Source organism: Alligator mississippiensis, chromosome 4, assembly GCF_030867095.1.
Source record: "Alligator mississippiensis isolate rAllMis1 chromosome 4, rAllMis1, whole genome shotgun sequence".
In the NCBI taxonomy this organism is placed as follows: Eukaryota; Metazoa; Chordata; order Crocodylia; family Alligatoridae; genus Alligator; species Alligator mississippiensis.
Window position 1 is genome coordinate 126,606,714 of NC_081827.1, and position 23,117 is coordinate 126,629,830.

The 23,117-nt window shown below is 47.8% G+C and overlaps 1 long non-coding RNA gene across 1 annotated transcript in view; it reads right to left on the bottom strand.

Annotated features, from left to right (window-relative positions):
- Positions 1 to 16,221, bottom strand: part of LOC132250195 (uncharacterized) — a 53,885-nt gene extending 37,664 nt beyond the window's left edge. The window contains exon 1 of the long non-coding RNA XR_009461830.1: positions 16,137 to 16,221. This is a non-coding gene — a long non-coding RNA (uncharacterized LOC132250195). The remainder of the gene's footprint in view (positions 1 to 16,136) is intronic.
- Positions 16,222 to 23,117: the final 6,896 nt, after the last annotated feature.

The window sequence follows — 23,117 nt, forward strand, 5'->3', positions numbered from 1 at the left end:
GCAGCTGAAGGAGGGCACCAGGAGTTGGCTGGATCCCTTGTGGTCCAGTACAGTCCACATGCTGGCGGGCATGTGTGACTCGAGGGTGAAGGGAAGCATGTGCACTGGCAGCACCAAAACCCTCAATCACTGGACACAGGTGCTGGTGAACAAAGTCAGGGAGGCCGAAGTGCAGAGGCGGAGAGATGTGGAACAGGGGGATCCACTTTCCCGTGCCAGCACTCCCAGCACTGGCACCAGCATTGGCACCAGCACCAGCCAGTCTCCTCCACGCCAGCCACTGCCAATATGGGGCATGGGCATGGCTTCAATGCTGGGGTCCAAACGCACCAGACTCCAGCCTCGGGCAGGTAGCGCCAAGGCTCTGGTGGCTCCCTATCTCACTGAGGATGTGGAGCCACTGGACTGCGACCCCTTGGCCTACTGGGCAAACCGCAGCCGGATGTGGCAGGATCTGGCCATAGTTGCATGGCAACACCTGTCCACCGACCAGTGTTCCAAGAGAGACAGTGTTCAGCATTGCTGGGGATGTTGTGACACCCCACCACACCTGCTTGGATCCTGCTTTGGTGGAGACGCTGGTGTTCCTAAAGGTGAACCTCCCGCTGATGGGGTTCCCCAAGCTCCATCTGCAGATGGACTGAGTGCCATCCTCCTCACTCCGTCTGCACCAATTTCCTTTTTGGAGGTTTTTAAAAGCTGAGTAATGCCCCACTCTCAGCTGGAGGGGGCATTAACTACATCACCAGCCAGCAGGGGAAGAACATGTCGCTTCTGAGCTCATTCCCCTGCCAGAACAAACTTGGAGATATGGGAATGGGGCTATAGGGAAGGCAGAGGCCCCAGGTCCTGGGCATGACCACTAAAACTGCACCTTGCCAGGGTAGGGAGGCCTGGTGGGACTGCTGGCAGTGCGGCAGCCCTGTAAATACCAGGACCAACGATCCCCTGGTGAAAGGTGGGTAGGAGACACCATAACCTCCAGCTAATGCATGCATGCACAAACTCCTGGCTGGGGAATGACCAGACCTGTCACGTCTTTGACAGGCCTGACGCTTGCTGGTTGCAGTGCAGTGGTTTGCATTGTAATTTGTTCCCTCTCAGGATCAGGCCTGAGAGACTGAAGGCAGAGTGTTTTTTTGGTGAGGAATGTGCCCCCACAGGTAGTTGGGTTTTGTTATCTTTGATAGATTCTGGTGTACAGTTTGTGGGGGTACTGGAGATAGCTGGCAGGTTTTGTGTTTTGAGCTGTAGGAAGTTGGCTTCAGTTCTGGTGATGAGATTAGTTGCTTGTTTGAATGTACAAACCACTTTTCAGAGCTGGGCCTATGAACTTCACTTCATCAGCCTCCTAGACAATAGGTACAGAAACTCATGGACTCAATATACAGAGTGGAGTTCTGGCACACTGCGACCTGCCGGACATCTGACACCCCAGGCACCTCTGCACTTTTACTTGAGCTGCTACATCCCCTTTTCCCCCTACCCCCCACCCCAGCCTGTCCCTCCCCCCCTGATGCCTCCATTTCGATTTTCACTGACTGGCTTTTTTGCCTGCATTGTGGGCCAGGCCAACCTCTGGCTTCTTTACTATTCCTTCCATCCAGAACCAACTGCAGGTACTTCCTCAGCCTGACAAAGGGTTTTTCCAACCCTAAAGCTTCCAAAGATACATTTTTTAAGTACTCCTTTTTTTTCATAATACACATATAGACATAAAAACACAAGATAAGGCATCACACACCATGAATGACATCATATGTCCAACACAACATCTTTACTTCTTGCTGTCAATTCCTTTATAAAAAGAAAGGCTCTATGACAGTTCCACTTGGGTACCTTTGATGCTGCTCCTGATGCTACTGGTGTTGAGCCAGCTAAGTTATTTTACCTGTTGTCATGTAAAGTGGTGGACCAGGAATGAGGCTGTAGGGGAGGAGGAGGCCTCACTGGGGCACACTGCTGTGTTGTGCAGAGGCCCCAGTGCCAGGAAGGGTGCACCTTAACACACACAGTGTCACCCACCCACATCACGAGTTTTGCCTGTCAGCAGCCAGAGGTGCAGGGCCCCAGAAGACAGACTCCACCAGCGAGACACACACACAGCTGACAGGCTTCATGGCCTGAGAGGGCCCAGTACCCAGGCCTACACTAGATTCCATCCCCCTGTGCCCCGAGACAGACGCAGTTGCCCAAGCACCCACCTACATCACGAGTTTTGACTGTCAGCAGCTTGAGGTGCAGTTCTCCCCAAACCCCTGCATGTATCTTCTTGAAACTTGGCATGCTTTGTGACCTCAGTAGGGGCCACCACCCCTGCTGTTTTCACCCCCCTGTGGTATAACATAGACATGACATGAGTTTTGCTTTCAATAATTTAGGGTGCAGTTTCCCCCAAACCCCTGCACCTATCTTGAAACTTGGCAGGCTTCATGCTCTCAGAAGAGGCTACTAACCTTGCAAGTTTTACCCAAATCAGAGACAAAACAAAGTTATAGATATTTCATTGATCCCCCATTATACCCTATGGCCGGATCTCCGAGGTGGCTCTGAAGTTTCAGAGTCACTTCGGCCAGATCGAAGTGGCAAACCAATCCAGAGCTCCAGATCAGATCACTGACAGCCGAAGCGGCCGGATTCAAAGCCAGATTGAATACCTGCCTACTTGCACAGGCCTATTGTCCAACCTCCTCTTCAACATGTCAACGATGGAGATTTCATAGTATCACATGTATTCAGTGTCCGGCACTTCAAAATGGTGGCAGAGGTGCTTGAACTAAAGCTTGATTGGTGAGCTTTAGTTCAATTGCCCCCACCTCCATTTTGAAGCATGGGGACACTGAATAGACGTGACTTGGAAGCTGCTGGAGTGTGTTAATTAGCACACTCCATCAGACTTCATTAATTGAGTTTGCTCTCATGTGTGCTAATTAGCATGCATCAGAGTAGACATCCAGAACATATATAGGTGCCCATTGTTTGCAACTCATCTCTTCGTTTAAAGGAAATATCCTAAACTGCTCCTTATAGCCCTTGCTGCTTTGCAAATTAAGGTAGTAAAGCTTGCAGCAGCTGTTGGAGGGCTGAAAACAAAGTGCTTTCCCTTTATTTCCAAAGTGTTCAAGGTTAGATTCTTTTGGATATATGAGTGCAACTTCTTCCATGGATGCTCCCATGACTACAGCAGACCAATTTTTTCATAGTAAATAATGACAGAGGCATTACATTGTTTTTTAAAATACACAGCCCTTCAACGTATTCTAAGATTTACTAATTCAGTATCAAGGCTGCTGCAGGTTATTTCCAACCAACATACTTGTTAAGAATAAACATGCATGGGTGTCCATGCATGGATAACCTGTATACTTTAACACTGAAACATGCAGTTGGACTCCCTAGTTCCACAATGAACCTGCTTTCTGTCTCTCAAAGTAGCATCCAGTTCTTCCCCAAGACCCTTAGAAGCACTCTAATTCTGACCTTCTAGGGATAAAGGAGTCCTACCTACTGTGTGAAAGTTGGTGTGAAAACTTGCTGTGAATGAGATATGGAGGAGTTGGATACATTCCATACTAGTGGTCCTATGTTGGTTTTGAAGGTGAGTTCGCTGTGGCACAAAGTGGCAGGGAATCAGCTAGAACTCCACTACTCAGCCCTGTCTGCAGCCCCTGATAGCATGCAAGATCCCATCCATAAATCTCTCTCATGGCCTTTTTGAGATATGCTAAGCCCTGAAGCAGGTATCCTGGAGATGGTGTCAAAGAATGGAAGTTCTGTCAGTCTGAATAGTAAAACCAGGAAACAGTTATGGTAAAAAAGCCCAAAACAATTTGCATTATTTCAGATCCGTCAAAGGTTCAGTGAATTTGTAGTTATGTTTCATGGGCTAACATCCCAAGTACTTACTTGGCTTATCCATGAAGTTTCACAGCATATGTTGAGCTCTGTGCTGCTGTGGTAATCCTGCTAACTGTAACCAGCAGCTACAGGAAATAATGAGCTTAGTGAACAAGAGTAGATCATCAGTGTTTAATTAATGTTTGCAAGAATAGCTATAAAACTGCTAAAAAAATGCTAAGGTTAGCATAATGAACTGCATAGAATAGGTGCTTCCTTAATTTAGGGAAATTTTGAGAGAAGTAAAAGACATTAGCTGTTAAGTTCCAACAGCCTTCTAACTGTGCTTTCCATAGCAATGAGCTAATACTTAATAGAAAACAAATATTTAATTAATATGTGTTCCTAAAAGTATACAGCCTATTAGAACCATGTACCCAACAATTTGTGGGGTAAGGAAATACTAAAATGCAGAAAGGTTCTGTACCTGTGAAAATTATGGTTTTTTGGAACCCAAGGTAGAAAAAGAAGAGAACATCAGAATATGACTCTTGCCTGCTTTGGTTTCTTTTCCTCTAAAGGGTTATATGAGTAATGAGAACACTGGTCATCTTGTACTGCTTTCCTCTCCTTTTATTATATTAGATAAGAATAAAAATATACATTAAATGTCTACCCGTCTTGTACTTCTCTACATCTCTCCCCTTAAACCCAGCATGCACATGCTCAGGGGCAGACCTAGAGGGTTGCAGTTGCAACCCCTATTTGATTCCTGCTCTACTCAAACAAATGTCTGAGGGGGGAAGAGGCATTTCTATTTAGGCAGCACTGAGGGAATCAATTGATGTCACTGCTTCTAATCTACCTGATTCCTGCTAAATTTATTCACTCCATAGGTGTTAACAATCCTCTTCCTTTTTAAAGGTTTTGTTGTTCCACTATTTAAACTATTTTTTCTGCTGCAACATTGCAGTTTTAGACATTCTTGGTAACATATCTTTTCTATTTCACAGCCCAGCAGATCCTTTTTAGCCCTAGTTAAAAATCTTAACTCAAGTGTAATAATCTAGTAAAACCTTGTTAATTTGAAATGCAGGGCACCGAAAAAACCCAAGTTTGAAATAAGTAGCTCAAAATAAACATACCAGTGGTAATTTGCATAGCTGGAAATTACTATGGGTACATACAGACTTAGTTCATCTATGTGTGGACCTAACTAACTGATAAGAACAAAGCGAGGAATTATCTCATTGACTAATTAAGTAGATTTCATCGGATGTAGCACGAGGAGTTCCTAATGCAGACCAGCAAGGATGATATAGGGGCCCTTTTTCTTCTGCTTAGATCAATCTAAGTGTGGAACTGTCCCACCAACCCCCTGATCCCTCCAACCCCCCTGAGAACCCATCATCTTTGATTCTGCAAAACCACCCTTGATCCTGCCAATCCCTGATCCTGCCCTGGAGCATGCATGTAGCTTGGGTTGCTGCCCCCACCTCTCACCCCTGCAGTCTCCCCTGCATCCTGGCACTTGTGGTCCTGGGGCCCAGTTGATCTGCATGCTTCCACCCCCTTGGGCACTCCCAGACTAACCCCTAATCATGCCAAACTTCAGTTTTTCCAGGCTATGGACCACAGTGACGTTCTAGTAGGGAGTACAGTGTGAGAAGATCCTGGCAGATCATGGCTGGAGGGAGGGTGGGGGCTGCATCCCCCCTGCCTTGCAGTATGAGGGTGAAGGGGCAGCTGGGGCAGCCAGGCACAAGGACCCCTCTCTGCAGGCAGCATACAGTAAGCCTGGGGACCTCCCTGCCATGGGAATCACTGGAGGCTGGGAGTGTCAGAGGGTTGAGGAGCATGCAGAACAGCCAAGGCTCAAGATAGCAAGTGCCAGGACACAGGGCAGTCTGCAGGGACAGGTGGTGGAGGTAGCAGCTCCAGGTTCATGCATGATTTGGGATTGGGGATGCTGGGTCCACGGGGGGTTGATTGGATGTGGTGCTCTACATCAAAGAGCAACACACATCTTCAACAAACAACACTGGGTCAGAGGAGGGGCAAACTGAAGAGCTCTGGGTCTGAATACAAGGGTGTCCAGGGGAAAGGGACTTAACGGTGGGGTTTTACTACAAGCCACCCAACCGGGGGGAAGAGCTGGACTGGGAATTCTCAGGTCAGCTCGTGAGGGCAGTTAAGTCAAGGGACGTGGTCATCATGGGTGACGTAAACTATCTGGACATCTGCTGGGAAGAGCAGTCAGCCAGGTCTGTCCACTCACATAGGTTCCTAGCCGAGTTACAGGACCTCCACCTAACCCAGGAGGTGCACAGTCCCACCAGGGGAAATGCCTTGTTGGACCTGGTCCTGGTCACAGGCGACAACCTGGTGAGGGGACTGCAGGTGCTCGACCATCTGGGTGATAGTGATCATAGCCTACTGGAATTCACCATCCAGCACAGGGTGTCCAAGGCCTGCAGCAAGGCAACAGCCCTAGACTTCAGGAGGGTGAATTTCAATGAGGTAAGGAGACTAATCAGGGAGGCACTGAGGTCCCAGAGGGGAGGGGAGTTGGGAGTCCAAGAAGAGTGGTCATTCCTTAAGGAGGTGATCTTCCAAGCCCAAAGGGTGACAATCCCAACACAGAACAAAGGGGGCAAGCATGCTCAAAAGCCCCCATGGCTCACCAAAAGCATCCAGGAACGTCTCAAAGCTAAAAAGGAGGCATACACCCAATGGAAGGGAGGAGCCATCACCAAGGAGGATTGTACCTCCATTGCTCAAGACTGTAGGGGGGCTGTTAGGAAGGCTAAGGCAGAGATGCAACTGGGACTAGCGACCTGGATCAAGGATAACAAGAAATCCTTTTTTAAATACATAGGGGGTAAAAAGAAGGTACCGGGTAATGTAGGGCCTCTGCAGGACATGCTAGGAAATCTGGTGGTTACATCAAATGACAAAGCTAACCTCTTTAACAATTTCTTTGCCTCCATTTTTTTGAGCAGGGACTGGGGCATCACCTCCACTGGGATCCCTGACAGACCCAGGGGAGGTGCTGCCAGGCCCAGGGTCAGTGAGGACCTAGTCAGGGAACTTCTGGTTGGCCTAGATGTGTTCAAATCAGCAGGTCCTGATGATCTCCACCCCAGAGTGTTGAGGGAATTATTAGAATTCATTGCGGGACCCCTGGCACAGCTTTACGAGCACTGTGCTCTGGTGAGGTGCCAGAGGACTGGAAAAGGGCCAATGTGGTCCCCATTTTCAAAAAAGGGAGGAAGGAGTAGCCAGGAAACTACAGGCCTGTTAGACTTACCTTGGTCCTAGGGAAGCTCTTTGAGAAAATTATCCAGGAGCACATCTGTGAGGGACCAGCAGGGGGGTTCATGCTGAGGGACAACCAACATGGGTTCATTTGATGCAGGTCCTGTCAGACCAACCTGGTGGTCTTCTACGACCAGGTCACAAAATCCTTCTTTCTGGACTTTAGGAAAGCCTTCAACACTGTCTCTCACCCCATTCTCATTAAGAAATTAAGTGACCGTGGCGTCAATGCCTACACAGCCAGATGGGTCGCAAATTGGCTGGAGGGCTGCACCCAAAGAGTGGTGGTGAACAGGTCTTTTTCAACCTGGAGGGATGTGGGCAGTGGGATCCCCCAGGGCTTGGTCCTTGGACCTGCACTGTTCAACATATTCACGTTGAGCCTTGGATGAGGCGGTGAAAAGCACCTTGTTCAAATTCACAGATGGCACTAAGATGTGGGGAGAAGTGGGCATGCTGGAGGACAGGGACAGGCTACAACTAGATCTGGACAGGTTACAGGGGTGGACAGATGAGGACAGGATGGACAAGTACAAGGTACTGTACCTGGGGAGGAGGAACCAGCAGCATACCTACAGGCTGGGGAACTCCCTTCTCACCAGCACAGAGGCAGAAAAGGATCTTGGAATCATTATTGATTCCAAAATGAACATGAGTCGTCAATGTGGGGACGCAGTCAGGAAGGCTAACCACACCTTGTCATGCATCCGCAGATGCATCACGAGCAGGTCCAAGGAAGTGATCCTCCCCCTCTGCGCGGCACTGGTCAGGCCACAGTTGGAGTACTGCATCCAGTTCTGGGCGCTGCACTTCAGGAGGGATGTGGACAGCATCAAGAGGGTTCAGAGGAGGGCCACTTGCATGATCAGGGGGCAGCAAGGCAGACCCTGCGAGCAGAGGCTATGGGACCTGAACCTGTTCAGCCTCCAAGAGAGAAGGCTGAGAGGGGATCTGGTGGCTTTCTACAAACTGGCCAAGGGGGACCTGAAGGCTATGGGAGAGTCCCTGTTCCCTCGAGCACTACCAGGAGTAACAAGGAATAACAGCCATAAGTTGACTGAGAGTCGATTCAGGTTAGACATCAGGAGGCACTATTTCACAGTCAGGGTGGCTAGGAGCTGGAACCAACTTCCAAGGGAAGTGGTGCTCACTCCTACCCTGGGGGTCTTCAAAAGGAGGCTAGATAATCACCTAGACGGGGTCATTTGACCCACATCCTTTCCTGCCCATGGCAGGGGGTCAGACTTGATGATCTACTTAGGTCCCTTCCGACCCTACCAACTGTGAAATTATGAGGGTTGACAGGACAGTTCTGCAAATAGATCAATCTAACCAGGAGTGGTAAAGGGCCCCTAGATTAATGCTGCTGGTCTGCATTAGGAACTTCTGGTGCTACATCCCATGAAATCAGCTGGCTTAGTCACTGAGATAGTTCCTCACTTTGTTCTTATCAGTTAGTAAGGTCTGCATGTGGGTTAACTTAAGTCTGTACATATACATACCCATCGTACTTTGGATATATGCAAATTACTACCCATACCTTTATCTCAAATCAGTTTACAGGATTTCAAAGTTGGTGGTTTTTTTGGTTTCAAATTACTGTAATGAGGTTTTCCTGGTCCAAGGGATAAGAAATCAGCTTTGAATTTCAAAGTAGACAGATTTCAAAGTATCCATATCATAATGCATACAGAAACCTATCCTTTCAGCTAGGGAGTGACAATAGCTTTTGAGGTATCCAACACTTTGAACTATCTGATATTGAGCTAATGAGGTTTTACTGTATTAACTCAGGTGTAGAAACGACTGACAGTGAAGCATTGGAGGCACTGTCAAGATGCTCAAGAAGATTAACTTTTGTTTTACAAGTTTGAATAAGAGATGTTCATTTAACTATAATAACCATTGGACTAATGAAACTATATCTTTTGACTATTTTAACCATTTTTGCCTAGCTTCTTGTTTTTTAAACTTGATATAATCTAGCATATTTGTGAACATTCCAGTATTATATTTGTTTTTGCTTTGAGTTTAAACTATATAATATAGTGTCAGGCTCATAGCATATTAATAAAGCTTCTAGCTTCTCTTTAACTGGGGAAAAATTTTATGCATCTCCCTTTTTAAAATCTTAGGTCTTCTCATACTCATGTTATTTCATGCATGTGTGTGTTTGCGTGCACCCCGTACAAATTTTCCAAGAAACAAAGTAATTGGAAAAGCAAGTTATATTATTTAAGTATTAGCAGAGTGCAATCAAACTGTAGATTTACATTACAGCACAATGGGACTTTCATAAATTTTAAATAAATTCTAGCCTAAAAACTGATTCCAACATAGTTATTCTGATAACATCTGAAAAGAGGGAAAAATGCACTGAGACATGTTATGAATGGGCTGCTCAAGTGGAAGAGAAAAGCTCCCATCGTTTTTGTGGAAGGGGTCTATGGTTAGGTGCCTGGGTATCAGCAGAGGTGATCAGCATCTCCTTTTAAAAATCTGTATGAATTTCTAAAAGATTGCAGTTGTGTTCTGTGGTCTCTTTAAGGACTCTGGAAGCTGACCCCACTGCACTGGCTTACTTCTTTTTTCTCAGTGGCCAACATTTTACAGAATAACTGACAAAAGTATCAGCTGTGGTATATGGAATATACCTTTAAGACAGCTGTGGTGGAATGGTCCAATTTCCCCCCTGATGCCATGTGAGTGCGGTTTGGTGGTGGTGGTTGGTTCTCCCTGCAAGCTAGAGTGTGTGTGATGCTGAATCCTGTTTCCTAATAAAGATGAAGCTGTTTATCACCCCACCGGTCTCTGCTGAATGATGACTCGAGGACAGAACCCCAGGGGCATGGAGGTCTAAGTGAGTACCCCATTCCTGGAACCCAAAGGCCTAGGAAAACACCATATGGTGTCAGAAGTGACCTGTCTCTCGGTGAAGTCACCAGCAGACCGATTAAGGGGGTTACAGCTTTCACCCACAGAAAAAAACCCAAACAAAAATAGTGGAGCATCTCAAACCTGCACCAGCATTGTCCTTTACTGGAAATCTTGGGGAGAATTGGAAGAGATGGGAACAGAAACTTTGATTATAACTTGCAGTCACAAAGGCTAAGGAATAGGCAGAGGATTGTAAAATTGTAGTCATGCTTCACTACATTGGGGATAAATCCCTAGAAATTTACAACAACATGCAAGGTGTGTTTGCAGACCCCAATAACAAAACCATTTCAGAGGTGCTAGCAGCATTCAAGAAATACTTTGAACCCAGGAAAAACCCTGTTTTTGAAAGGTATCAGTTCTGGCAACTTAGATACAATGGGGCTGCAGGCATAGATGATTTTGTTACAGACCTCAGAAATAGAGTACAGTGTTGTGAATTTGGACCTGCTGAGGATGTTATGTTGAGGGACAAAATTGTCTTCAGCATAACTGACAGCAAACTCAAGCAGAGGCTTCTGGAAAACCCCTCCCTTATCCTAGCACAGGCTGTGGGTATCTGCAGGGAAAAGGCTCTCACAAGTGCCCAGGTTCATGTTATGTCTGTAGAAGCAAACGTACTGCATACAGTTGAGCAAAACTGTTATGAGGCAATGGGGACCTGAGCCATCAGGAAGCCCTGGATAAGCTCAAGTAAACAATCACAACGGCACATGCCCTCAAGTACTTCAACTCAGCAGAGCAGCTGGAAATCCAAATCGATGCATCCAAAGATGGCCTAGGAGCATGTCTGTTTCAGCAGAAGCAACCAATCGCATATGCTTCAAGAGCTCTAACACAATCTGAGAGAAGTTATGCGCAGATTGAAAAAGATCTTCTGGCAATTGTCTTTGCCATGACAAAGTTTGACCAATATGTGTATGGCACCCAGGTAAGGGTCCAGTCAGACCACAAACCCCTGGAAGTGGTTTTTGTCAAACCCATAGGAAAGGCACAGCTACAGAGGATGCTGTTGCAGCTCTAAAAACATGACATTCAGATTCTCTATACCAAAGGCAAAGACATGTTAGTGGCTGGCACCATTTCTAAAGCCATAATGTTTGCCCCTCCCCCTGAACCTGATATTTTCCACTCAGAAAAGGTGGTTCATGGTCTGACTGAAACAGAGCCACTCAGTGGGCAGTTACGTCAGCAGTTAAAGGAACACACAGAGGCTGACAGGGAACTGCAAGCCCTTTGAGCTCCGTATCTTAATGGATGGCCGAGCAGGCAAAATCAAGTTAAACCTGAACTAAAGCCTCACTGGCCTCTCAGAGACCAAATCCAGATTCAGGATGATTTGCTAATGATTGGGTCAAAAATAATCATTCCACGCACTGCAAGGACCAATATATTGACATTGCTTCACTTGCCCCATCAAGGCATACAAAGGTCGAAAGCATGAGCTTGACAAATCATGTAGGGCCTAAAATGAATGTGCACATCAAGCAATGGATTACAAATTGCATACCTTGTCAAAAGCTTCAAACCAGTGCTCAGAAAGAGCCCATGATCTCATATGAGATCCCAGACCTGCCTTGGCTAAAACTGGCAGCATACATTTTTGACCTAATATAGGTCTTATTTGATAATAGTTGACTATTACTCCAAGTACCTTGAAGTTTTGCACCTGACAGACAAGACAGCTGGCATGGTAGTAGTGAAAATGAGGTCTGTGTTTGCTTGCCATGGCATGCCTAAATAAATTGTCTATGATCATGTGCCATTTGCAAGTCACATGATGAAACAATTTGCAATTGACTGGGTCATAACCATCATCCCTTATAGTCCGGATTATCCACAATCCAATGGTCAGGCTGAATGCAAGGTTCAGACCATCAAGTCAGTGTTTAAGAAGACTTTGAATAAAGCCAAGTGCAGATCTGAGCTGTCCTCCAATCTGTGGAACACACCCATTACAGGCCTTGAGTATGCTCCAGTGCAGCATCTGATGGGGAGACTTTTGCGCAGTACCCTCCCTGCTACAATGGAGGTGCTGACTTCTAGGTTACTGTCGAATGCCTCCCACAAGTTGTGGAAACTTCAAAGGTGCCAAAAGAAGCACTATGACCACACAGCTACATTCTTGCCACCTCTAAGAGAGGGGGAGAAAGTAAGGATGCAAACAAGTACAAGTTGGATATCAGTGTCTGTTATGGCAAAAAGGGATGAACTGTAATCCTACATGGTAGAAAACCCCTGCAGTAATGTCTACAGGAGGAACATTAGACACTTAAAGGATTACTCATCAGTACCAGCAGAACATGTTGATGCAACTCAGAGATGGCAGCAGAACAAATATCAGAAGTAAAACCAGACCACCAAGAGCAAGAGTTTTGTTACATTTCAGAGAATCCACCAGTACCCACTGTTAACTCCAGCTGCAGTACCTCAGATGGAGGAGAGTGAACTCTTGAACCTATGGGTCCATTGACCTACATAGGACTGACAAGCATACGCAATCAGCCTGTATGCTGAATAAGTTGAATTTGGAGGGAACATGTTTCCAATGTAAAGTGTGTCATGAAATACTTACCTGAGGTAACAACCCTCCAGATTGGCCAGTGATGTGATGGACAGATGAATGATGGAAGGGTCTGACTAATAATTGGTTCTGGCATATGATTGGCAGGTGGCATGATGTGAACACTATAAAACCTGTCAGGACTGTTACTTCAGGAGCTATGGAGGAAGTGATTGAGCCTGTGTGTGTTGTGAGCCCGTGTGGTGGCAGGGTGCTCGCCTGGGAGAGTGACTGAGTTAGAGTCAGTGTGCGTTGTATCCGACTGGGACTGAAAGCTTGTGAGAAACTGAGTCACTTGATGACCTGCTTATCTATGTGATGAGTATGAGAGTTGCTTGAATGGAGTATGCAGAGTGGAGTGTGTAACTGACCTCCATCCATTCACAGAGATATACACGCATAGACAGAACCATCCTCTACTCACCTGTATTCACCGGCACACCTTTGGATGGTAAAGTATCACCCACCCCTTTGGAGGTACTGAGTACTCACTGAGAGTGAGGTGTCGCAGAGCACTGAGGTGCCCTGCTCCTAAAGAGGAGAAACTGCTAGAGAAAAAGCCCTAGCAGTGAATAAGGAGCCCAGCTGTTGGTTGCCACGGCAACTGGAGTCAGCAAACGACCCACACCTGCCAGTGGTCCGCTGGCTGTAAGGGGCAGGGCCGGGCTCTTATAAAGCCCAGGAGCTGAGGCCAGAGTGGGTCCCTGTCAGTAGCCAGAGAGACAGGAGTGCCTAAGCCAGGATGTGAGAAGAAGCCTGACTGCAGATACAGTTTAAGCTGAGTAAAGGATGACAGCTCTAAGATGTCTGAGTAACATGGTTTTAGCCAGGTGGCTTTAAGTTATGTTACAGCCTAGGGGCTTGTGTTTTGCTTTGTTGTTGTTATACTGGTGGTTTGGGTGAGGCTATTAGGGGTTGGAGGAGGCCTCATAGGGGACCCACAGTAGTGTGGGGACCCCAGTGCCAGTAAGGGTGTGGTGAATGGGGTGCATAGACCCCAGCCCCAGAGAGGGGATGCTATTGAGATGCCCCAGTGTGGGTGTGGTGAGCCCCAGAGAGGCGGCACTATTGAGATGCCCCAGTGTGGGTGTTGTGAGCCCCAGAGAAAGGGGGTAGCAGTGCAGTGAGCCCTGAGAGATGGGTGGCTTTACTGAGAAGGCCCAGTGTGGGCATGGAGAGCCCCAGGAGAGGGGTGGCATTCCTGAGAAGGGGGCAGCACTTAAGAAGGCCTGAGGAGAGGGCAGCAGTACTGAGGCGCCCCAGAGAAGGGGGCAGTATTATTGAGAGGGGCAGCGTTGTGGAGAAGGCCCCGGAGAGAGGGGCAGCGTTGTGGAGAAGGCCCTGGAGAGAGGGCGGCACTACGGAGAGGACCCCAGAGAGGGCGAGTGTATATTTGACAGACCAACATCTAGTCCAGCTGCAAGGCTTGGGCATGGTATAAGGGGTGGTTGGAGCCACACATAGCCCCTAAAGCTAGGGTGTCCCTGAAGCACCCATCATAGAGTGAGAACCCATAAGGGGCCCAGGAAACCACAGGGTCTGAACCAACACCAAGAAGTGACCAAGAGGGCGTAAGGCAGCCTCCCAAACTTATCCAAACATCAAAGACGTGGCGGGCGAGAATTAGAGGGTGCCTTTGGGCTGACTTGGCACGGAGAAAGGGGCCTTAAGGAGATCACAGCCCTCCTGTAGGACCCCGCCCGTGCCACGAGGAAAAGATGGAAATCCTGTAGGGAACAGACTCTGTGACAGGCTGACAGGCCATCTTGCCTGTCCGCTTCAGAGTGATCTTGGCTGCCACCTCTGGTGACAGGCCTGCATTCATTCTTACTTGTGTCTATTATTGTATATAGTGTTCTCTTAGCTCTCTGTTGACTGGTTCATTGTTGTATTGTGGATTTATTATTAGGTTTTTTTTTTATACTTACCTTGGTAATATATTCTTGTTAACCTTTGCCTCAGTGTTAAGTTTTCATTGATAGTGGTATACTTCTGGATGGGGCTAGGCTGCAGGCCAATGTCCAGGGGAATTAACCCTTTGCTGTCCCAAATCATATAGACCCCGGTGAGGTTGAAGGCCTAACAAACCTTCATGCACATAATAGGTGTCCTTATCAGAAGCTTGGTCTTCACTACAGAAACACCCGATGACATCACACATACTAAGAGTGAATGTGTGGTGAAGTTGCCTGTGAAGTATGAGGACTATGTAATGGAATAGTGGTAAAGCCTAGACCCCATTGGTGAGCCAAGTGCTAGCAACTTCTGGCTTCACGATCCCAAGGTGTTACAAGTTAAAGTAGCTACTGATGAATATTCAACTATTTAAGAGGAAGCTCCCAGAGTAAAGAAAGGGGATGTGGTATATGGAATGTAACTTTAAGGGGCCTGTGGTGAAACAGTCCACTTTTCCCCCTGATGCCATGTGAGTGTAGTTTGGTGGAGGTGGGTGGTTCTCCCTGCAAGCTAGAGTGTGTATGATGCTCAGTCCTGTTTCCTAATAAAGATGAAGCTGTTTATCACCCCACCGGTCTCTGCTGAATGATGGCTTGAGGACAGAACCCCAGGGGCATGGAGGTCTTAGTGAGTACCCCATCCCTGGAACCCAAAGGCCTAGGGAAAACACTATAGGTTTCATCCTCTAGGACAGAAAGGGAAATGCAAAGGCAGGAAACTACAAGTGTGAGGAAGATTAAGTATATATGGGCCACTGTAACAGGGAGCCTTCTCAGGGCCCATCTATCGATGGCCCTGCCCACCTGTTCTGGGCCAACCGCTCACCTTCTTGCCTGCTATGCCTAGCTGTTAATTAATTAATTATCTTAATTAGGTGAGAAGCTGCCCATTTTTTGCCCCAATGCCAGGGGCGCTATCTGTGGCTCCATTCTTCCCCTACACCACAGCCCAAGCCTCGCAGATGGCATCCACTGATGTTAACCTCATCAGCCCCACACTGGGCCCCAGAATCCTTCAGTTCAGACCCCTACTGGATCCCTTTACTCAGGTGGCTTACTTCACCTTCATTTGGGCTGCCTAGCTCCCTGATCTGTTCCTCCTTACAGGTGTGGTCCCCCCGGGACCTTTGGCCACACAGGCCCTAGCTTCACCACCAGGCCAGTTGGAACCCCATGCCCTCAGCTCTGGGCATCCCTCGCAGTAGGCCCCTGGCCCTTTGACCCTTCTGGTCCTGGCCCCAGAATTAACTAGTCGATGGATTACAAATCAGGCTTCTGAGTCTCCTGTCTCCTGTTGGGTCCGCCTTCCTGACCCTTCTATAGGGTGACCCACCCAGTTGTGGGAGCTAAGGTTATTAAGATTCCCTGACCCACCTTTCACTGGGGTGGTAACTGGCCTAGCATTTCCTGGGGGCTCCTGCGCCACTGAGAGCCCCACCAGGCCACCCACTCCTGGCAGGGTGCATTTTTAGGTCATGCCCAGGACCAAGAGCCTCCAAACCATCCCCTACAGCTTCTGCCCTTACCTCCAGGATGTTCCAAGCAGCTTTGCAGCCAAGCAATGTTACTACCTGCCTCCTAGGCAGCAAAATGCTCTGTTTATACGGGTGGCCAGAGACCTAAAATGGCCGCTGCAATCAAGCACCTGCTGGCTGCTTGGCTGAGTCCTTAAAGTGGCAGGCACCAACAGTGCCCTGCCACAGCCACAAATGAGGAAGTCTTATGTGATTTGTGAGTTGTGTGTCTATATTGCTACTTTAAACCTGTAACTTAACATCCAGGCAATGGAGATAGGGGAAAACTTGGCAGATACTTTGCAGAAAATCAGAAAAAAGGCAAATAATATTGCTCGGGATAGTTCTATTTCTCCTTGTTGTACTAATGGCTCTGTTCAGTGTTGTTATGAATTGCTTTTCCACATGTTGCTTTATTAGTGTTCTAATATAGAGTGACTAGTTGTTTTCATGAAATCTGTTCCATTTTAGATTGCATCTGAACCAAATTCAGAATATGTGCCATTTTAAGTTGTATAACTTACTCGGAATCAAAATAATGTGGCTGAGTTTTGGATGTGATTAGCAGGGATCTGGATTTTCTGTTTCCCATGGAAAAACATGGATTTTCTCCTTTTAAAGGAGAAAAATCTGGGAAACCGTGGGTTCCCCCTTGCAGACTGACAGAATTCCAGCCTACAAGGGACTGCTTGGGGCTGGGGGGAGAGGAAGGAAGCTGATTACAGGCAGGGGGCCATGTGCATATATATATTTCAACAGGCTCAGGGCAATAGTAGGGGAGGTGCTGCAGGACCAGGGACCAAAGGTGAAAGGAGTGCATGATGAGTGGTTGTTCCTCAAGAACACAATCCTTGAAGCACAAAAGAAGTCCATTCCCATGCAGAGGAAAGGTAGCAGAAGGGCTGGTAAGCCCTCTTGCCTTAATAGGGATATCATGGTCCTCTTGAGGGGGGAAAGAGGCATACAAGCAATGGAAGCTTAGAACAATGTCCAAGAAGGACTATACAACAACATCCTGCACTTGTAGGGAGGAGATTAGAAAGGCTTAGGCAGCAACTGAATTTAAACTAGCAAAAGAAATCAAGGACAATAAGAATTCCTTCTTTAGGTATATAGGGAACAGGAGGAAAACAAATGGAAGCATGGGGCCATTGCTTAACGACTCAGGACAGCCGGTTACTGACACCCAGGAGAAAACTGAACTCCTGAATGACTACTTTGCTTTGATATTCTAATGAATGGATCTGTGTTGTCCTGGTGAGAAGTGGCCACTGGTGTCCCTTAGGGGTCCGTGCCCTGTCCAGTGCTTTTCAACATCTTTATCAATGATTTGGATGTGGTGGTAAAGTTCTCACTGACCAAGTTCACGGATGACACCAAGTTATGGGGGAGTGTGGTCATGCTTGAAAACAGGCTGCAGGTACAGGTGGACCTAGACAGGTTGGCAAGTTGGGCGGATTGGAATCAGATGCAGTTCAACATTGAGAAGTGTACAGTGCTCCTCTGGGGATGAACAATCCCCAACATACTTACAGGCTTGGTAGCGCCATACTGACTAGCATCACAATTGGAAGGGACCTAGGGGTAATACTAGACCACAGCATGAACATAAGCCGTCAGTGCAATGTTGTAGCCAGCAGTGCAAACAATACTCTGGCATGCATCAACCGATGCATCTCAAGCAAAACCAAGGAAGTGATTCTTCCACTTTACTTAGCTTTAGTGAGACTGCAGCTGGAGTACTGCATCCAGTTCTGGGTGCCGCACTTCATCAAGGACACGGAAAAGCTTGAGAGAGTCCAGAGAAGAGCCACCCGTATGATCAGAGACTTGGAAGGCAAGCCATATAAGGAAAGGCTGAGAGACGTGGTCTTTGTCAGCCTAAAAAAGAGAAGGCTGATAGGGGACTTGGTAGCAGCTTACTGCTATATCAGGGGAATACATCAAGGGCTTGGCGAACAGCTGCTCACCAGGGCACCCTTGGGGAAAACCAGGAGTAATGGCCACAAACTCTTGGGAGACTGTTTCAGGCTTAACACTAGGAAAAACTTCTTCACAGTCAGGGTGTCCAGACTGTGGAATAAGCTCTCTCCAGAGGTGGTACAATCACCTACCCTAGAAATCTTCAAGAGAAGATCACCTGACCCCAGTTGTCTTTCCTGACTAGTGCAGGGAGGCTGGACCCGATGATCTTGCAAGATCCCTTCCAGCCCCTAACAGTCTATGAATATATTAATATGCACACATGCACATGGCTGGCAATGCTGCCAGACAGCATGGTGGAGAGTAGTTCCCTATAGGTCAGTTGGGAAGTGGGGGGGGAGGGTGGATAGGCCATGTGTGGGGGATAGGAGGCATAGGTGATATGGCAGGGGGGATTGGGGGCACATACCCTCCGTAAATTTCTGCAACCATAGAGGGGCACAAGGTTGCAATTTTTAACACCTTTCAATCCCATAGGGTAATAGCTATAGGGCAAGATTGTGAGTGGCTCTAAAACCAACAGATTAGCATAAGACTAGGTATGAAAAACGCATGCGTCAGGTGACCACCAGGAAGGATGGAACAGAATGGTCATTGCTGTTCAAAGCCCGGACCCCAGACTTCTGGTGTGAGGTGAGGATCAGATCCTGATCAAGGGAGCTTCCCTGGTAATCCCTCCGACAGCATTGATCGGGGATGCCTGACTTCGCTGGAATCACTTGGCGTGCACCTGGCATTGAGGGACTATTGATAAGTTGCCAACCCATGTCTGTCTATCTGTTGTTTTGAACAGACCAGTGGCTGATACCCTCACAGTGCCCAGTTGGCCTGCGACAGAATTGATCCATCTATCTGTTGTTATTATTTACTATTAGCTCTTTAATACTGCATTATCTGCTTATCGCATTTATCTTTCTGTTGACTGTTTTGTGTGTGTGTGTGTGTGTGTGTGTGTGTAAGCTGTAATAAATTTGCCTTTGCCTCGCTCCCCACTCTGCCTCCCTGATCCTGAACCAAACAGCCCAGTGGCTGATACAGTTGCAGCACCCAGTCAGCCTGCAACTAAATTGATACACTCACAGTGCCCAGCTGGCCTATGACACACCCTCCACTATACAGTGCCATTCAAATCCATCTCAGTATATGTTCAATTACATTAGCCTAAAACAAAAGATTCTTCTTTTTTTTTTTTTTTTTTTTTTTTTTTTTTTTGTAAAACCATCTATCACTCCACAAGGAAAACCATATCCTGTTACAAAGACTGCACCCATGCAGCCTGCGCACCCATACAAAGGCCCACTGGCCACCTGGACCCATTACAATATCTGCTCCGTGTGCTACACACACACACAAACTCTGGTCTTTCAGACCAGGCAACCCCTTCTTTTCATCTCCACCTCATTTGTCGGGTCACAGACTCGGTTCACCAGTCATCCGTGTCGCAGTCACTCCAGCTCCTGCTGGAGGATGCACTGCTGCTGTTGCTGTCCTCAGTTCCATTTTCCTCTTCCTTGCTGTCACTGCCCCCTTCCCTGCTAGGAGGAAGTTGGAAGATCCTGTGCCAGGTGGCTTTGGCCACAGCCTCTCCGTTCTCCACTACCGATTTCTGGTAGTAGGCCTGGCATTTGCTCAGAGCCATTTTCACACAGCCTACCACTCTACCTCCATGTGTCTGTACAACAGGAGGTTCCTGGCTTTCTACAGTGCTTATGATGCAGGACGCAAACTTGTCAAAAAGGTATGGAACTCCAGATTCCACTCCCCCAACCCCACAAAGGATCCATGTGCTAATTAGCTCTCCACTCATGACTAGAATGGGGTGTTCTTGTCACAAGTCCTGGGATGCTCCAAATTGTTATATGCAGATGAGGTGCAGGGCAACCTCATTTGGCTTCACCTTATGGAGGGGAGGGCCACATTAATCATATGCAAGAGGCTGAGAGAGGGGGCAACAGAGGGATTCTGTGTGAACTGTCTGGAGCCCCATTTGGTGATGTTTGCCAGACATTTAAGGCTGGCAAAGAAACAGGGATAATTGGAAATCAAAAAGAAAGGTGCAGTTCAGCTGTGGGAGTGAAGAGGAAGTAAAAATGTATTCAATGTATTGACTCATCATGACCTGAAAACAAGTCAAAACTTATAGCAGGGGTGTCCAACCTTTTTGAATGTGGGGCCGGATCATGAACTTTTTATCACCCAGTGGGCCGGCAAGCCATATTCATATTTTATCATCCCGCGGGCCATATGTTGGACAAGCCCGACATAAAGCAAAGTTGGCATAAACCCCCACCTGCACTCAGCTAGTGACAAACTACAGCAAATGATGTCCTGGACCAGCCATCCCAACAGCTGGGGCCCCCCTTCTGCCTATTACGACCACCATTTGAAGGTAGTCCCAGAAGATATTTGACAGCCATGTTAAAATATGTGACCAAACCGATGTAGCTGGTGCTTTCACGCAGGCCACGGGGCCTCCTATACCACTGCTTCCCCAGGCCTTGTCTACACCAGCAACACCGCTGCCCAAAGTCTTGACAGCACTCGGGCAGATGCGGCTGGAGCCCAGCCAACACGAGATGGGGGATGGTGGAACTGTGGGAGTGAAGCCGGTTCCCAGCCTGGTAGGGTCTCAGGCCTGGTCTGCCCAGGGCGGCTCCTGGTGGGGGAAGGCCTTGGGGGAACACGGGCTGCTCCGCTCCTCTGCGCTTCCCTGCAGCAAAGGCAAACGGCCCCTCGGAGGGCGTAGGCAGCCACGGCGGCAGGAGAACAGTGCTTGGCCCAGCCACAGGGAGCGACAATCTTCCCCTCCCCCCCGGACCACCCCTGAGCAGAGCAGCCCCACGAGCTGGTGCTGCCTGAGGGGGGCCAGAGTGAGGCGGCCGAATCACCACAGCCCCTTGCCTGCCTGCCTGCATGGCCACGCTCACCGTGGTGCCCAATTGCCCATGCACACAGCCCCGGTGGCGTCAGTGGTGTGAGCCTGGAGTGCAGGGCCCCCCCAGGGCTGCCCTGCTGACTGCCTGTGCAGGGCGCCATGACCTGCCCCCAGCTCATCGTGTCAGGCACGGCCGGGGCAGCCCCACACTGTGCAGCCCTCAGGGCGGCGGCAGGACCTGGCTCACATGACATGGGAGGTCACGCGAGCCTGGCACTGTGGGGGTGAGAAGCTCCCCTCCCCTCCCCCACCTGCCTGTCCCAAGCGAGGGACCTCAGGCCTCAGAAAATGGCTCGGCGGGCCGCATGGCAGCCCACGGGCCATATGTTGGACAAGCCTGACTTAGAGGGACTGAATGCAATTGGTACTGTCTCATTCAGATGGGCTGTACTTTCCCCCTAGGTCTTTTGGCTCAAATCAATAGGCCAATCCTTTGGGTGAATTTTGACCCCAAGCTGAGTGGAAGAAGGGCCTTGGAGAAGAAGGGGGCAAAAGTTAAGCGGAGGTTGGGTCTGTGGCACGTGCCACCTCTCCATGGGTGGATCCATGATCTTCTTGGCCTTGAATGGCTTGGTGTAGTTAAAGGGTGAAGGCCTGTCCCTTGCACTGTGGACAGGCTGACCCCTGCAAAAATCTACAAATGCCTCCAAATGCAAGGATCTCAGATACACAATTTTTGGTGGTGGGGGATTGCTCTTGGGTTTTCCCTCTAGCTTGCTCTTTTGACCTTTTGGCTAGGAGCAAGTGAGACTAGGGGACATCTGAACCTCAAGGCCTCTGGGCTTTGTCTTGCATGTAGGATGCCTGCCATTGGTTTGTGACTATCTGTAACCCCAGAGTGAAGAGTCTGAGAGAGAATACTTGTCAATGGTAGTGCCACACGGACTTGAATGATTGAGCTCTGCTCAGCTCTAATTTGGTATTTAAATTCAGAACTGATTTGGACTTGGAGAGGAAATTTAATTTTAAAAAATGTGGTAGATTTCCATCAGCATGTTTGAGAACTAGGGCAGGCTGTCAGAGTTTGCTCTGGCTTCTCAAAGTACTGACCTGGTATTGCAGTACTGCCAGACCCAGTGCTTGTTCCCTCCTGGGGGAGCAACTGAACATTTTTTAAGCCCCTCCCCACCATGTTCCTATAACTATACTTACCCTGTATGGGTCATGTATTTGATATTCATGCTCAGTGTTGGCTACATTTAATCAACTTCATAGTAGGTTTCTATTATAGAGCACATGCTGTTTTTGGCAACAGTTTAATGACAGAAATGTTTTTAATGAGGTTTCCTTACATGCAAACATAAGATGAGGAGATTTTTTCTCCATGCTGATTGAAGAAAAAAAACCTCGCCTTGTATTTGATTAAATTGGTAAAGTAGTATTTTCTGTTGCAAAGAACTCAGAAAGACCACAACTATGGATTTCTACTTGAAGTCTCTGGGTTTATCTCATGAACCAGGTTTGTAAACCTAACAGTGTTAGCTTGTGTGGCACCTCATGGCACCTTCGAAAGGATCTAAAGGCCCTTCAGGGTGCCATGGCACCCTGGTTGAGAATTACTGCCCTAGAATAACTCCACTGAGTGTCCCTGGCTTACACCTGTGTGTGATTGGAATCAGGCCTTATCTGCACGAAACTGCTGGCTGAAAAGAGCTAGATATTCTTTTATTACCACCATCTGGCCAGCAGGTATTAATCCAATTATATGTCAATCTTTAGACTTGCCTTATTCATTCAACCAAGACTCCTCTTGCAGTTCATCCATCTTGAAATCAAAGAGAATTCTACCTATTCAAGGAGTGAACTCTGGGGTTTGGGACTGATTTAAAAAAATAAATTGAAATTCAAAGAATATTCCATTGCCATCTCTTATTTTACTTCATCAGTGCCTATGAAGTTAATGTGAATCCATAAAGACTATGGGCCTTTTGACATGGGTAAATGGTAGGGGTGTACTGATAAAGATTTTTTGGGCTGATACCAATGGCCGATTATTAATGAGCTATATTGGCCTATACCGATCCAATTGCTGATATGCAAGCCCAGCAGCTTGGAGAGCAGTGTCGGGCTGGTAA